Source organism: Numida meleagris, chromosome 4 (genome assembly GCF_002078875.1).
Source record: "Numida meleagris isolate 19003 breed g44 Domestic line chromosome 4, NumMel1.0, whole genome shotgun sequence".
In the NCBI taxonomy this organism is placed as follows: Eukaryota; Metazoa; Chordata; class Aves; order Galliformes; family Numididae; genus Numida; species Numida meleagris.
This window is the reverse complement of record NC_034412.1, coordinates 38,976,831-38,993,807: the sequence shown is the minus strand read 5'-3', so window position 1 is coordinate 38,993,807 and position 16,977 is coordinate 38,976,831. Positions and strand designations below refer to the sequence as shown.

Sequence of the window (16,977 nt, the reverse complement as noted above, 5' to 3'; positions counted from 1 at the left end):
GGGCGGGAGGGGGCGGTGCCGCGCTGGATTTAAACCTTCCGCCCCGCGCCTCTGCTTCTGCGGAGCGTGTGGTTGGCGCGCTCTTGTGTTGAGGGGCGGTTGTTCTTTGCTGTTTTGAGGAAGCTGCGGGTTCGGCTTCGTGGGGTACGGCTGAGGAAGCACTTGCTCCATGCAGGTGCTGGCGTTGCCCGGCCCTTCTCGTACTTAGAGCATTGAGGATAGGTGAACACTATGACTCTCGAGGCTCTGTAGTTTCCTAAGTTATCCAAGATGTAACGCATTTGGTAAGGTCTAGCATACCACAGAGATAAAATGTTGTTATAAAAACTTAATTGGTTTTCAATTTATTTAACCTTGTCAGGATGGATAGTCCAATACTTGCCTTCACCTTTGTACTGGATGTCTTAAGTCAACTGATTATTTAATGTATTGCTTTAAATTTTCTGTAATCTTTGTCACGCTTCTCACATCACCATCTCTGGTTTTGATATTGATTTATCTGATCTTTCTCGCTATTTTGCCAGCTTGAACTTACAGGAGATCTTGTGCTCGGCATGATCATCTTGACGGAAGTTGGTCAGTGAGACCATCACTGATTGTGTCAGGCAGTTAATATGGAGACATAAGATAGCAGTGGCAAATAGGTAAGTGCAATGCATGGGGTTACATCCTGTCGTAGAATCATAGAATGGCTTGGGTTGGAAGGGACCCCAAGGACCATCAAGTTCCGACCCCCCTGCCACAGGCAGGGCCGCCAGCCTCCAGGTCTAGACTAGATCTAGATCTCCGGACTAGTCATGTTGCCCAGGGCTCCACCCAACCTGGTCCTGAACACCTCCAGGGATGGAGCATCCACAGCCTCTCTGGCAGCCTGTTCCAGCACCTCACTGCTCTCTCTGTCAAGAACTTCCACATGACGTCCAATCTAAACCTTCCCTCCTTGATTTTTAAAACCATTCTCCCTTGTCCTATCTACTGTCCTGCAAGGTCTGCGTAATACCTCCAGAATGTGATTACTATGCTTCTGAGTCTCAAGACATAGAATATGTGGGTAGAGATTGAATGACCCACATTAGTGTTCACCTCTAGACAAGGTGGTTACAGTGCAGCCGCAGAGCCAGCAGCTGTCTGCTCATAGGGCCTAATGGCGTGTGCTGTTTTTATTGGGCTGGGTGCTGCTGGCTTCCTCATGTGCCTGGGAGCAGTGTAAGGGAACAAAGCAAGGGTCTCTTTTGTGGAAGTGGAGCATAGCTCTGAATAGTGATGGGACACGGGGCCTTAAGCTTGTTGGAAACTGATCTGCTGATTGTTTTGCTTCTGAAATAGTTGAAGGCTCCTCTTAAGACTTGTGCGGTTGTTTCTATGTAACAACAGATGTTGGAGTGCATTGTTCTGTTGAATAAGATGTGCTCATAGTTTTCCTTGAAATCCTTTAACACTTGCAATGACCACCAAACAAAGCTTCAGAGAATTTTTTGCTTTTCAGATTTGCTGGAGATACTCATCAGTCTGTTCTTCTTGTACTACAAAAATCATCTGACAGCATGTAGTGGTGACTGCTTTGTTGAGCTGCTGACCAATATTTGTGGTCTTGGCAAGTGTTTTGCTAGGCAGTGAAATACCTTAAACTTGGCAAGCCTTCTAGGAGTGATTTGTAACCATGGAAGTCTAAAAGCCTTTTAAAAGCATTTGTGTATCTGCTTTATGAAGCTAAAATATTTTAGCTCTTGTGGCCCAAAAACATGACTTGATGACTGAGTTTGTTTGAAAGTGGGGTGGGCAAAAGTGGACCTTACACCTAGGGGATTTGCAATAAAGTGGCTGACACCATAAATTATGTCAGTATTAAAAATCTTTAGTTTTATTTCCAAGTTTCCTGTCCTGGCACTCGTTATCCAAGCTTATGTTGAAAATTATTCTGTAGTAACAGATGTGGCTGTTTTCTTACTGACAAAATGGCTGATAGGCCTTCATTAATTTTTTTTTTCTTGTAACTTGTTCCTATGGAGGTGAGGGCTCATACAGAATACTGTAACTTCTTGCTGTACCAGTGGTCCTCACTTCCAGAATAATCTGCCTGGGATTATGGAAGTATGGCTGTAGGTGCGTATAGGTGCAGCTCCACTCTGGTCTGCCCCAGTTGCCCACTTGTCATGGATCTGAGCAATGCTAAGGAGGGTGTTCATGTTCTAATGCTTGTGAAGTTTATGCATGAGGCAAGGTGTGGGTACAGAAATGGAGGATGTATATCTGTGTGGCAGATAAATACACTAATAAGTTGGCATTGTGTTATGAAAATTGTGGCTCTGATTTCTGACAGTCATGGACAACACTTACTGTTGCTGCTTTCTGGCAGAAGAAGAGTGTGGGAAGTAAGTGGTCAAGTGGATTCATAATGTACAGAACCTAACTGTTTTCAGATACTTGTTGCTTGATTAAAAGGTAAATAGCTTTTTGTTTTCCCCTCATGTTTAACAGGAAGAACTTCCCTTTGAATTCAATGTGACCGGAACAGAAACCAAATGGAAGGGTAGAGCTCATCTTCCTTGGAATTATTTTCCATCAGGCACTAACAAGTTCAACGCATTTGCAGTCCGTGGCTCAGGAGAACACAAAATATGAAACGCTTTATTCTGTGCCTCACAAACTTCAGGAAGGACAGAAACCAGATTCATAAGCATAAAATGAGTTTTTCTGGAATATATTTGTGCTCTTCTTGGAATACTTCTAGAAGAAACCAGTCTGAGTGCCACTGGTATTTTAATTATACTGTTTAGCCCTGGATCCACTGTGTAAAGATCCAGTTGTGTAAAGAACTGACAGCTGTAATTAGTGCTTGATTTCTGTGTTCTCCCCTAGGTGCATAGCAAATGATACATTCAATGTAACTTGCATCTGTTATCACCTCCCTTAGCTAAATCTTAGATGTGTGGTTTTGTTTTTTCCTTGCCTACAGCACCTCTTAAAGTGCTATTTAGTGTTAATTGTACTGCAGTAATATCCAGTGGATCTCTTTTGCCTCTCTCCTACTGTTTGAAACAACTTTGCCTTACAGATGGCTCTGGGTTGTGGGAAAATTTGAAAAGACAGATGAAACTGAGAGGTGTAATGAAAGGATGTCCATTATCAATAGCAAAACTAGAGTATATTGATATTTATATTGTGCTGTGAGTGGACTACTTTATTTTCTGAGTGAGTCTGAAATGACTTCGTACAGGCTGCTGCTTGTGGGCAGTTTGTGTAAATGAACTAGCACTAGAAGAACTGCTGTAGTTCTCATAAGAACTTGTTACTCAACATGAAGTGATAGCTAGGTAAACTGCAGAATACCTGTAATATTTTTCAAGAAGGGATTCTTTTTTACAGTACTTCTTCATAAAAATCCTGACTTATTCAGACATGGAAAGCAGATGTATTCATGTTAAGAGGTCATTCCTTGCTGCTTTAATTGCTCTTAGATTGTCTTCACGTGTTATTTTGACACTCTCTATTTAGAGAATTTCATTTAATTGAATGATTAATCGTATCAGATATTCTATTTACTGTTTAGCAGCTGTGTAAATATTAATAAGAAATTAGCCTCAGTCTTCTCTCAGTTGTTTCTGTTTGGCAATGGAAAGGAGAAATTCTTAGCAAGAACCAATTCATAATGCTTAAAAGCAAATGAGATGTGGTCTAAAAGGGAAAAAAATTCTACTTGCTTCATTATCCTGCTCTGTCTTCCTGCTTTCTGTAAGGAGAGGATATGCTGTGATGTACATTTCCAATTGGTCAGAAGTTGTAAACAGTATCTGGCTGAGTGCAGATATGTTGTAAAGCATGGTATCATTTTGTTTGTGCTCTGACTGCGTTTTCAGTCAACGTAAATTGAGAGAGTTTAGAGGTGAGCTCTTTAACTTCACTTCACACTGTGGTACTTGTTGGTAGTTCAGGATTTTGCCTTCTTTCCAGTACAAGCTTTTCAGTCTTTACATTTCCAGAAAGCATGGGAAAAAAACATCAGTTAAACTTACTGAGAATGTTCTAAGATGGTACTATGAAACTCACTTGTTTTGTTCTCCTTTACCTATATAGTCACTGCCTGGAATTTCTCCAAGAATTGAACCTGAAAGAACTAATGGAATGACTGGAAGCAGCCTGATTTGGATATATGCAACTCTCACACTAATTAGCTAAATGGATTGAAGCTTGCATTTTTGATAGCATTAAGTTTGGATGAAGCTGTATGAGAACAAGTTATATTGGGCAGAGATTGTAAATATGAGGTTAGTAAAGCCTTTATTGACACCAAAAGCACTGATCAATCATAAAACCAACAGTAAATTTTCTGGGCCAGTTACTTCCAAACGTGTGAAGTGTGCAACTGCTGATGGATGTTTCAGTTCATCTGGGTCTGGAGCTTTTAATCTGCAGTGCAGATGAATTGACTCTTTCAATGAAGGGAAAATTGTGTTAAAATTACAGCTGTGTTTCCATGAGAGCTCTAAGACTGATAAGACAAGTATCTGGCTTGGAATCTGTTTCTTACAGTTGTGTTTCTGCTGTATTTTCATTGTGTTTTGTTTCTCTTGATTACTGGATGTGAAACTTGCATGCCTAAATCTTTTCTTGCAACCAGGACAGGGAATGCCTCCTTCAGGAACGGAAGAGAAGGTAACTCTCATGGCTTTCTGTAATCCAGTACTCACTGCAAGATCCTGTGGAGGTACAACACTAGCTATCCCCATTCCCCCAGAGTTTTCACTTGCACACTGCTGGTGGGAAAATTTTATCTATTACTTATTAGCAGAAGTTTCTTGTTCAAATTCAGTGTGGAATTTCTAGTGATAATTGTGCACAGAGGGCAGTCTTAAACAGGTTTTATGCACTCCAGGCAAAGCTTCTGGGGAAAGTCATATTTAGGAAGGCCTGGATACAGTTGTATGCCTACAAAAGCTTGGCCTTTTCATGTCACCTTAAGGATTCAGCTCAGATATATATAAGAAAACTCAGCCTAACAAACATTGTTTGCTTGCCACTTAATCCTGGAAGTATGTGCATGTGTTGTTGGTACCTACTTTTCTCCTCCTTAGCATGAGTATTTGATTGCCACTGAGTACTGTTGGATTGTAAGATCTAATCTGTGAACTTTCACAGAACTTAGCTGTTCCTTTCTTGTCCTTTCCAAGGCATTCCTTGGAAAATAGGAAGCTTTCCCACTAACCTGATCCTATGTCTGAAAAGTGGATGTCTGGAAAATCAAAATTGTTTGGTTTAGTTGAGAATGAGAAGCATTTGATTCAAGACATGGTTCTCAGTCTCTTATTACTAAGAGGATTCCCTGCATCCTGTTGAACTGTCACCATCACAGGGTGGAAGCTGGTCATATTTTTTTGGTGAGAAGGATTGTTCTGAGAGTCTGAGGGCATATGGTTGAGTCAAGTGAGAGCTCTTGTAGCTTGGAAGGCCAATAGTATCGTGGGCTCCAACAGAAGAGGGGTGGCCAGCAGGGGCAGGGAGGTGATTGAACCTCTCTACTCTGCCCTCGTGAGGCCCCATCTTGAGTACTGTGTCCAGATCTGGGGCCCCTGATAGAGGAAAGATGCGGACCTGTTGGAGAGGGTCCAGAGGAGGGCCACAAAGATGATCAGAGGGCTGGAGCACCTCCACTGTGAAGACTGGCTGAGGGAGCTGGACTCTTTTTCAGCCTGGAGAAGAGAAGGCTGTGAGGAAACATCATTGCAACTTTCCAGTATTTAAAAGGTGATTATTAGCAGGAGGGGAATCAACATTTTACTTAAGAAGATAGTGATAGGGCAAGGGGGAATGGTTTTAAGATCATGGAGGGAAGGTTTAGATTGGGTGTCAGGCAGAATTTCTTTACAGAGAGTATGGTGCTGTAACAGGCTGCCCAGAGAGGCAGTGGATGATAGTGAACACCCTGGAGGTGTTCAATATCAGGTTGGGTGGAGCCCTGGGCAACTTGTTCTAGTACCAGATCTGGAGGTTGGTGGCCCTGCCTGTCGCAGGGGAGGTTGGAACTTGATAGTCCTTGGGGTCCCTTCCAACCCAACCCATGCTATGATCCGCAGCTTCTCTGGGCAACCTGTTGCAATGCCTCACCATCCCCCGAGTAAAGAATTTCCTCCTAAAAGCTAACCTAAACATCCCCTCTTTTTGTTTACAGCCATTACCCCTTGTTCTGTCACCATCTGCCTGTGTGCGTGGGGGGGAAACCTGTCCCCGTCCTGTTTTTTAAGCTCCCTTCAAGTACTGGAAGGCTGCAATGAGATATTTCTTGAGCCTTCTCTTCTCCAAGCTGCACAAGCCCAGCTCCTTCAACCTTTCTTCATAGGAGAGGTGCTCCAGCTCTCTGAGCATCTTTGTGGCCCTGCTCTGGATAATGGGACTTCAAGTTCGGATAAAACATTCCTGGGCAGAATAAGCAAGCTGTTTTATTTCTATGTAGACGTGCATGGGTTTAAAAGGGTTAGTAAAGATCTGTGTAATCTGTTTAATTCACTGCGTATCTTTCTTGTGATATCTGAGGACATGTTTCTAACAGATTTTAATTGTAAATCATGTCAAGCAACCCTATTGTACATGTTTTCTGGGCTTAGTCAATGAGGGTAATAACTGTAGAACTGATTCTTATCTTGCTGTATTGTTAGTTATATCTGTGTTTGGCTGCCAGTGCCTTAGCTTGTTCTTTCCCTGCCTTTTTCATAAAATATTTCAAGATATCCTTGGAATGAGACACTTCTAAGATTCATGTCCAAGTTTCTAGTTCAATGCTGTTGCTGAAGAGCACCAACGCTTTAGCTCCTTGCTCGCTACAGGCCTCTCTTCCTTCAGCTTACACCAAACACTGACTGCAAGCCTGATGAGCAGCTTGGACATGAGTGATGTGCCCTGTATAATCTGTTCAAAGCCTCCTGTACGGTAAAGCTTCTGTTTCTTTGAAACCACAAATCTTTTCTTTCCTAAATTTTTGATGGATTATGTTTCTGGGAATTGCTGAATCTCTTTACGCTGAGATTTTTTAAAACCTTGTAAGTGCTGTTTTTTTTTGGTTTTTTTTTTTCCTCTTGGTAGTATTTAAGTTTTTGGTTTCTTTTTGTATTATTAACACATTGCTTGGGAACGCTATTAGTTGATTAGTTCTGGAGAACAAATTACCCATGGAAATACTACATACTGTAATGCTGTTGTTATGTACAATATATACTATGATTACATTATATGTTAATTATACTATTCCTTTTACAATATGGCTCCCCTAAGGCCAATGAAATCACATACTTCAGAACTACTAGGACATCCTAAGCAGTCTGCAGGTTCTGAATGAGTAGGCCAGCTCCTGAAAGTCATATTCATGGGAGACCTATCAGAAAACCCTGTGGGAAAAACTGCTGGCAGCTGCTAATGCATGGGAAATGGGTTACATAACACATGGCAGAGTTAAAAGAGCCCAAGAGAGCATTTTGATAAGAGTAGGGAAGGAAACAGGAATACTCAGGAACTGGAGATAGGAAGTGTTCCCAGTTTTGAAAGTGTTTTGTCATAATTCTTTTGTTAGGAAGAGAGATGGGGTGGTTGGTTAGGTGTTTGCCTGTAAGCTTGCCTGCTGTTATCTAAAGCAACTTGTAGTATTCTACTTGTACATTCTTCTGAAGCAATCCTTTTGAAGGTACTGTGTATTAAGCATTATATTAGTAATAGCACTGAATGGTTAGTCTCTAATGCTTTAAAAACTAAGTAAAATCACAAGAATGCCAACGGCTGTGGTAACCTAAGCATAGTGTAAAAGTAGCAAGACGATAGAAATGTTGAGAAAAGAAATCATGTCTGCATCCTGCTGAGCATGTTGATCAAATCAGGCTTATAAGATGCTGGTTACTTTTCTACTTTTCATCATCACAGCAGAGAAAACAATTGCTTTACTACTTACACTAGTAATTTTGTGTTACACTTTCAATTAGTTTAGTTTCAATAACCTATTATATTTTACTATCAGATACAGTTTAAAAAAAACAAACAAGAAAAAGCATCTTTAAGGCATGTTTTCAGAGCTTCATGTCCTTGAAACCTGGGGAAATAATTTCCCTGTTCCTGATCTTCTGTGCAGAAGCTCTTGCACAAGGGACAGGGGAGTGAGTTTCCCCAGGTTTAATGCCAGAGTTAACTGAAAGCCTAGAAACAGGTCTGTCATTATTTCTTAAACAGCACTTCTAATTCACTATGTTCAATTGTGAGAATACTGATCCTAAAGGGGAATATGAGCATGAAAGTGCTGTAATTTAAATTAACAATTGAGATATATTAGGTATATATCTGTTGCAAACACACTGTTAAAGACTAAAAAGGCTTGATTTTTTTTTTCCTACCCCCTATGGTAAGATAATTCCGCAGAAACTTTTAATTAGCCCTTATATTTTACTCCAACGCTGTTGTTGTCTGTAGGACAACATATAGAATATATATAGATAAGTAGTTATATAATATAAATACATATAGAATATATAGAAATAAGCTGTTTTACTTAATTTACACTGCCTGTGGTATTAGACCTGCAGAATTTAATGAAATGCTTAGTTGTCTCGCTGTCAAGCTTCTTTATTTTTTTCTCTGTGTCTCAGTAAGTACATGAGTGGTTGAGTCCAAATGAAGGGTTGAATAGTTAAAACCTATTCTCTGGGAACTGATCAGACTGAATGACCCAGCAAACAGAAGCCCTGAGCTTGATGAATGAAAAATATACCTGTAAAGAGAACTTCAGCTTGTTTCAGTAATTTTATCTTAACTGCATTTCTGAACTCCTTGTGATAGCATGTCTAACACCTGTGAGTTTAAACATGAAGGTCGGGATTCTACTTAGCCCTTCTCATTATGTCATTGTTAGTGAAGAGTTTCCAGAATTTTCATCTGGAAACATCATCAGGCTGCGCTCCCAAAGACTTGTTGTTTATGCTGCGCGCCACCGGGTGGAAGAAGATGGTTAGCAAAGCTATGACTTGGTACTACGAGACCACTTAACCTTAATCATATCCACTCCTTGTCTTCTTGAACAGCATAGTGACTAATTTGCCACAAATAAGATTTATTTTTGTTTTTTCACGCTGTTCAGTCCTTTTCTAAACTGGACTTCATTGCAAGTAAGTACAGTGCATTTATAATGATACTATTGAAATGGATAGTTAACCTGTATATCTCATACTGCTGATTGCTTCCTTTTTGCTTTCTGTGAGCGCTTTAGCTTCCTGTCTTGTCTCTGAACAGTGCTTCAGCAAAAGCGCAGGAAGTGCTCTAAGCAGAATTACAGGGTCCTTATTTACCCTGGTTGTATAAACAGCTATACATGTACTCCTACAAATGGTCCCAGTGAGATCAGTGCAACTGTTAACATAAGAAAATCACAATCACGTCTCTTTCCCACTTACTTTTCTACCTCTTGAAATCAGAGTGTCTGTAATATCCAGGGAAGCCAGTTGTAGAAGCTAGTTCTATATTAGCATAATGCTGGGCACTGCTTTTTTTCTTTCCTCTTTCCTAAAGCAAGGAAAAAGCCTTGGCTGCAGTGTCTGTGGAAGGGTTTTGACTGATGATTCAGGAGGCTGTTCACATCTGCAGTCACTGTGAATGTACCAAAGTGTGCTCACAATTTATTTTCAGAAACGGTGTAGAATACTACAGAGTATGTAAATACCCTCTGCCACTCCTGTAGTACGTTTGCAACTGTATATATATTCTTGCATATTTGGTAAACAAAAGCTAAATACATTGTGTTAAAATAGTACAAAAGAGATTTCTGAATTACTGAGACTTCACTGCTGCTTTAAAACCACCCTAGCAAGAGTGATATGTAATAGCTTTCATGGAATACACAGCATAATCTTACAGGGAAAAAGGAATTTTCTGATATAACCTTTTTCAAATGAAACTTCAAACTCTGATCGGGCTGGAAAGCAAGTGAATTCCCCCTAAAACAGAGGAGAAGTAATCATACCTTTTGGATTCCAAAAGTCAAGTATGGTTCAACGTTATGGTAAACGCAGTCAACACCTATCCTATTCTATGCATTTTTATAGCTCCGGTATGTTTGTAGTAATCTTACTGCTGGAAATCAATGAAAGTCATTTGCTCTGCTATCCACTTTTTCTGGCAAGATTATAACCAAGCATTTCAGAAGAACTCAGAGTGTACATGCTTCATTCTGTGCAACCTCAGTTAAGATGTGTCATTCAATGTAAAGAGATTGGCTTGACATACATCTTAAAGCCAATTGCATTTATAACATTAATATTTTTTCAGCTATTTATTTAGTAAAGACAGAGTCAAATAGCTTATCCTATGTACAGAAATATCTTCAGTTCTTCTGGCAAAATAATTCATGTTTAATCAACCCACCTAAGGGAATATGATTCATGCAGAAGAATTGCTAAACATGATAAACTTTGCAAACTAACTGAAATTGCGCATCTTGCTTCAATTTCACTAAACTTGTAGCTTCCGTGTATATGCACAGTACCTATCCTGATCTTTCTGGGGAAAGATCGTAGCAGTGCCTAATCCAGTGGTAGAGACCATTTCTACCATGAATGTGTTATGTTCATTTGCCTGTTACAGTCATCAGGGACTGAAAAATCTTTGTCTTTGATGTATGCTACAGGAACTAGGCTGCATACTGTACTTCAAGATGGGAAGACTGGCAACAAAAATGAAATTCTAGCAGGGTAAGAACAAGTTTTCATTGAATCCTGTTCTTAATAAAGGCTAATCCCAGTTGCATCTCTTTAGTGAACTTTCCTTCACTGTTGTAAATTATGACTTCAAGATCTATTGTTTTTAGAGATTTAAAAAAAAGTGCATACTATGTCTACATCCAGGACATACGGACATACTTTCAGTATATTTTCTCAGCAGGTACTGAATCTTTTCAAAAGGGTAGTAACGAGGTATATCAGGATTTGGTAAGTGATGTATCATAGATAGTTAGGAAACTGACTTGGTCCAGGCTGGAATCGTTAGCTAATGAAGGCTGCGGTGTTGTATGAATGACCCAAAAGCTGGTTAGGCAAACAAGGGACAGTTGAAATGGGGTATAGAAAAGGCAAGTGATGTGCTTAGAAGTGGCTTGATGTATAGATGGAAATGTAATGAACTCTTATCAGTGTGTTGCTCATGTAGGTATAGTTTGGGATTGTGACCGAGTGAAGATGGACAATGTGCAGTTAGGAAAGTAAAGGAGCAGAGTATAACGCTCTATTATATTTTTATATTTATCTATATTTGTCTGTATTTAATAAATACACTGTTAAAATGTCAGGAAGTATCCTAAGGAAGATAAAAGAAAAGATTATAGAAGAGTGGAAATATTCACATGAGGAAAAAATTTTACTTTTGTACTTGACATATACTAAGTAGATATTACTAATTACATAGCATCTTAACAAATGTTGAGCTAGTTGGGTTTTAGTCTTAATTTTATGGCGTGTTTTTCACTAGTCTAGTGCGCACAACTATGCACTGTGAGATTTAATGCTGCATTTCAATTTTTTTTGAATGACAAAATGAATTTCTTGATGGTATCTGTTATTCCGTCTACTTAACTTGATTCTCTCATTAATAGAGGAGGACAAAGGTTGCCGCTGCTACTCATTCTTGAGGATTTTGAACGTTTGTTTCATCTGCACTCATTGCCTACCTCTAAGGGATCAGCAGTCTGCCTTGGGTTCCCTACGCAGTTAAATCCCAAACCTGCAGAATACTTCCTTTTAGGAACAGTTTGCTCTGTTTTCCTGAAATGATGCAGAATAACAATCACAAAAGAATCCTCTGGAATAAATGTATGCCATAAATATCTTTTTAAAAGCTTGCCTCTGTAATTTAGTATTATGCTAAATTAAGCTATTATTTTAAAGCACAACTTTACTTTCCTAACAATTAGCCTGCAGCTTTTGCATCTGTAAGCCGTCTTGTGGCTTACAGCCCTGCTTAGAGCTTACAACCACACCTCTGATTGCTGACGTTATTTGCAATCAGACTTGTGGTGAATTTATTAATGAAGCTAAATCCATGCTTGCAATCTGAAATGTACCTCAGAGCAAAGTAACTTTTAGTTGATAACAAGATTTTTTTAAGCTTTTTGTTATAACCACAGTATCCTGGAGGTGGCAGCAAAGTACACGCAAGGAAAGTAAAATGAAGTAAAATGAATATTAATGCATAAACTAATAAGAGATTAATGACACTGTGCAGTACTGATGACTGATTGAATGCATCAGCCTTTTCTAGCTTGAAATGACAGTGTAGATAAACAGAGGGCTAATGTGTTAATCTATTATTTCTTAATTATATTGGGTTTGATCTCAATGTACTGAATTGCTTAGCAGCAGATGAGGGTTTTCTTTCCTTTTTCTCTCCTAGTAACTGTATAAAAAAACTGAAGTAGAAATAGTCATTTTTATTTTTTACTCAATTTTTCATTTTTTTTAATTTTTTTAAATTTTATTTTTTACTCAATTTTGTGCCCCAGTCTAACAATGTTCAAAATCTTTCTTTGCTACTCTCCCTGTATTTTCAAATAGTTTTTCATCATTTAGGAACATGTGCTTCTCAATCCCACGTGGTTTTCATGTCTTTAGCATTCTTAATGGTGTGATTAACTGGCAAGGTGATTCATACTTCAGTAACAGATTACAAAGGGCACCGTATTAGACATCCGAAGAGCCCTCTTCACTCCGAAGTACACCTACAGTTGTGACCCAGCCAATATGAGTTATAGCTGCTGTACCTCGAATAGCAAGATCAAGGAGTGCTGGCAGAAACAGTGTTAAAACAAAAGGGGGAAACCTCCTGGCTGTCAAATTGCAACTGTTGGTTTCAGTGTTAAAATTGTTTGTCAAAATACTGTTGGGTAGAATCAATGAAGTGCCGCAGTCAGAATGTGCTGCTGGTTAGCAGTCTAATGCAGCAAAATTGACTTCAGAATGATCTAAATGGGGATGTTGTTGTAAAGAATATAATGTAATCTTTTGGAAATGTGTCACGGGCTTTGTTGGTTAAAAGAGAAGGCCTTGAGCATGGAGCCATTTATTTACAGGCACACTGTGTAGGCAGTAATGGAACAATTTCTCCATTCCAAATTTCCTGTGTGCCTAAATCCCAGTGTACAGGAAAGGCTTCAGGGAACCAAGGAAGATTTTCACATTCAGGAGAAACTTTGTTTAGCCTCTCTGAAACAATATGCAGTCTAAGGTTTTGTATGAAGTGGTTGCTGGGAGAAGGGATACATCTGGCTGGCATGAGAAAACAAGCTTTAAGGTCTTGCTTCTGTCCTCTGGCTTTAGAAGTGAGAGTGGTGGGCAATCGTATCATTCAGCTACGTGGAAGTAGTGCTAATGGGGCTGGCATAGGTATGAGGTCTGTTCCTGACAGACGTGACATCTACTGGAGCTGGACATAAGTTTCAGTGGAAGCCTGAATTAGATGTCATTTTAGTATACACATATATTCCTAGCACTGATTTGAAGAGATAGAAACCAAAAGTTGACAGCTTTCTGATGTTAGTAGGAATGTGCAAGACTGAGTGCTTGTAGGAGATGTTGCTTGGCAATGTTTCTTTCTGACTGAGAAAGAACTGTTACAGAACTTGCTGTACAGCTCGGCACTGTCTGAGCTTCTCTTTCTGCATGGCAGGGATAGGGATGATGTGGTACTAGATGGCCAACCCTGTGGGCCTTGCAGGGGTGATGAAGGCCTTGCAGAAGGATCTAGCTAAATTGGAGCAATGGGTGATCAGCAATGGCATGAAATTAAGTAAAAGGGAAATGCGCTGGGTTTGAGCGATGCTGGACATGGAATATTTGGTGCAGTTCTGGGCTCCGCTAAAAAAAAAAAGGCACGTTAAGGTGCTTGAACACATCCAGAAGAAGGCAACAAAGCTGGTGACAGGGCTGGAAGGCATGTCCTGTGAGGAGAGGCTGAGGACATGCAAGTTGTCCGTCTAGGAGAACAAGAGGCTGGAAAGGTACCTCGCTGCTCTCCCCCTCTGAGGAGGGGAAGCAGAGGGAGGTGCTGGGCTCTGCTCCTGGGAACCAATGGCATGGTGGGAACTGCACAGAGCTGCCAGGGGAGGGTCAAGACTGGACGTTAGGAAACACCTTCCCAGGGAGGTGGCAGAGTCACTGTCCCTGGTAGTGTTCAAGAGGCGTCTGGATGAGGTGCTATGAGATTTGATTTAGTAGATCAGTGGGTAGTAATGGTGATAGGAGGATGGCTGGACTAGATTATCTTGTAGGTCCTTTCCAACCTTGTGATTCTATGATTTCTGTACCATGAGGGTGGTCCAAGACCGGAACAGGCTTCCACGAGGGGTTGTTGGTGCACAGTACCTGTCAGTGTTCAGGAGGCATTTATTTGGGTAGTGCCCTTGGTAATGCATGTTAACTTTTAGATAGTCCTGAAGCGGTCAGGCAGTGGAAGTTCCTTTCTGGACTCTGTCTGCTACTGCTCCATCTGAGTTTTTGCATGCTTTACAGTTTTATCTAAACATTATTTTATCCATGATTATTTTATCCATGCCTTTTTTTTTTTTTTGCCAAATAAATGCATCAGTGAATGTTATCAAGACTGTTTCTAAATACAGTTATGACAGCATAATTCTCATAGCGTAACATGTAGTTATGTTATGGCTAGTGAGCATGAGCAGTAAAGAACCTGTATTTTCAGCCATTGTGATATTTTAGCTTTCTTTAGGAGATGATTGTTGTTATTGTTTAGGCAGTGAACCGCTGAAAAGCTATCACAGGCAGCTTGTTTGCATTTGTTGACTATTTATTTTAATAGTCCAACAGATTTCTAGCTGAATTTAACTGTTTCTTTTAGGAAAACATCTACACTTGTCCATCATTTAAAATGTCTATCAAAACAACTGTGCGTTGTCCCAAGAGCTAACAGTGATTACTGTTGGAGGAGAAAAAGAAAAGAAAAAAAAAAAGCATCTTTAATAACTATTTTCAACTTTGTTTTCAATCGCTGAATTTGTGTGTTAGTCTGTTAGATTGAGCTGAGGATGTTGTGGGACTAGCTACAGTACAAACTATTTGATCTGAATACTGACATGGCAATTCCTTGATTGTGAGACACAAAATGTGTCTGTAAAACTCAAAAAAAGATTATCCACTGCTAATTGTGCAGTCTCAGACTTCTTTCTACTTTTATACTATTCATCCTTTTGAACCTAGTTGCTGTCTTTTTCCGTAAGTGCTCAGATATTTACTTTGATAACTTTGCATGCATCTTTCCAAGCGTAACAATGGGATCTCTGCACATTGAAGCTTGTATCTGTATTGTACAAAAAATGTCTTTGAACTAACGGTTTTTATATGCATCTGGTGAAAATCATGCATGTGCATTGTGGCTGTAGATCTATTGATTAGTAATTTGTTAAGTGACAGGAACGTATCTCTTGTTTATCTTAGAATTCAAGACTGATACCTATATATCCGTTTGCTCTGCACCGGGCCTTCTTTCTGCATTGAGCTGCTCATACTCCTAAATATGAATAGCTAGTAAGTGCTTTTTTCATTCTAAAGATCAATCTAAAGATTCCCTGTTTTATTTCTTCTGCATCTGTTTCACTCACTGGGAGTGATGAATCAGACTTGACAGCAGGAATGGTTGTTAGAGGTTAGCAGGATGGTTAGAGCTAATACAGGGAGCTGAGATAATGTCAAGCTGTACCAGTTATGGTCTTCCTAACAGGCTGTTTCATATGGGTAACTATGTAACTTGTGAATGACAATTTCGTGAAGCTAGAAGAGAGCAGAAAGTTGAGAAGCAAATAGAATGATGTGTCAAACAAACAGGTAGAATGGTAGACTGCTAATACAGGCTGAAGGGAGGATTGCAAATTCTTTGCAGCTTATATGGAGCTTTCAGTAACTTTGAAGCATTAATCTTCTGAACCTCAGACCCGTGTCAAGTAGGGCTGTCTTAAAGAAAAACTTACTAACTTAATGGACACATTTTTAGCAGTGGACAAAGCACAATCATTTTTTTGCAAGTTGCTCTCATTACAGTGTTTTTTGGCATTATGATGATAATACTGTTGTGATATTCCTTGGATAATGAATTTCTGCTGTTGCACTCTTAATTAAGTCCATGTACATGGTGTGGTTTTGTTTGTTTTTTTTAAGGTGTGCAGTTGAATTTTCCACACTTACATTAAATCACTAGTGATTGTTGCTATCGATAATTTCTGTGACTGGGAAGAAACTGAAGAAATATATATTATCAAGAAGGCAAAAGAAGAGTTATACTTCAAGAAAAAAGGCTTGTGTTAGGAGTGTAATTTGTTACCACTCAATACATTCATAGGTTGCAGCTTAAAAAGAAAGTCCCCAGGTGAAGGGTGGAACTGCAGCCTCTGGCCAAAGAGGTGGCTGATGGCAGAGCCCTGTGCTGGTCTGTTGCTTAGCCGGAGTGATACCCCTGGGGAGTCTTTGTGAAATAGGTTAGCAATCCAAATCTAGACTCTAACGACAGAGGTGAATTAAACATGGAGAACTTGTGTGCCTTCAATATCAGTGGTTAATAAATCTGGCCTGTAGCTTGCTGCTGTAGCATCGGATTTCAATCACATTCTTGATGGACCACAGCTTGACTCTACTGCTCATTTCCACCACTCCTTATGTTGTCTACAGTTGTCTACTTTTGTATGGTATATTCAGTACTTAGGAAATCCTACCCAGTCTAAAAACAGCAGCAAGAAAAATTGCAATGGATCTCAGCTGTACAAAGCATCGAACTTAGTTTTCTTATGACTTTCTGCAGAGATTCTCAGAAGACTTGTTTCTTATCTTTGGTGGATACCATGCATGATCTCAGAATACCTGAGAGATTTCTTAAACTGTTAAAGAACTCTGCCAGTATTTATGTAAAGGTAAAGGCAGTCTTTAAGAGAGTCAATTTCTGCAGTAGTGACTAAGGACCGTG

General features: G+C 39.7%; 2 long non-coding RNA genes across 3 annotated transcripts; both read left to right on the top strand.

Annotated features, from left to right (window-relative positions):
- LOC110397669 lies at window positions 15-5,909 on the top strand. Of its 2 annotated transcripts, XR_002437909.1 has the most exons (4): window positions 92-284; window positions 525-644; window positions 2,479-4,265; window positions 4,619-5,909. It is a non-coding gene; the product is annotated as an uncharacterized LOC110397669 (long non-coding RNA). The 2 variants fall into 2 exon arrangements; XR_002437908.1 differs by having other exon boundaries at window positions 15-284; window positions 2,479-5,909.
- Window positions 9,096-16,135, top strand: LOC110397671. The gene is made up of 2 exons (XR_002437912.1): window positions 9,096-10,712; window positions 15,462-16,135. It is a non-coding gene; the product is annotated as an uncharacterized LOC110397671 (long non-coding RNA).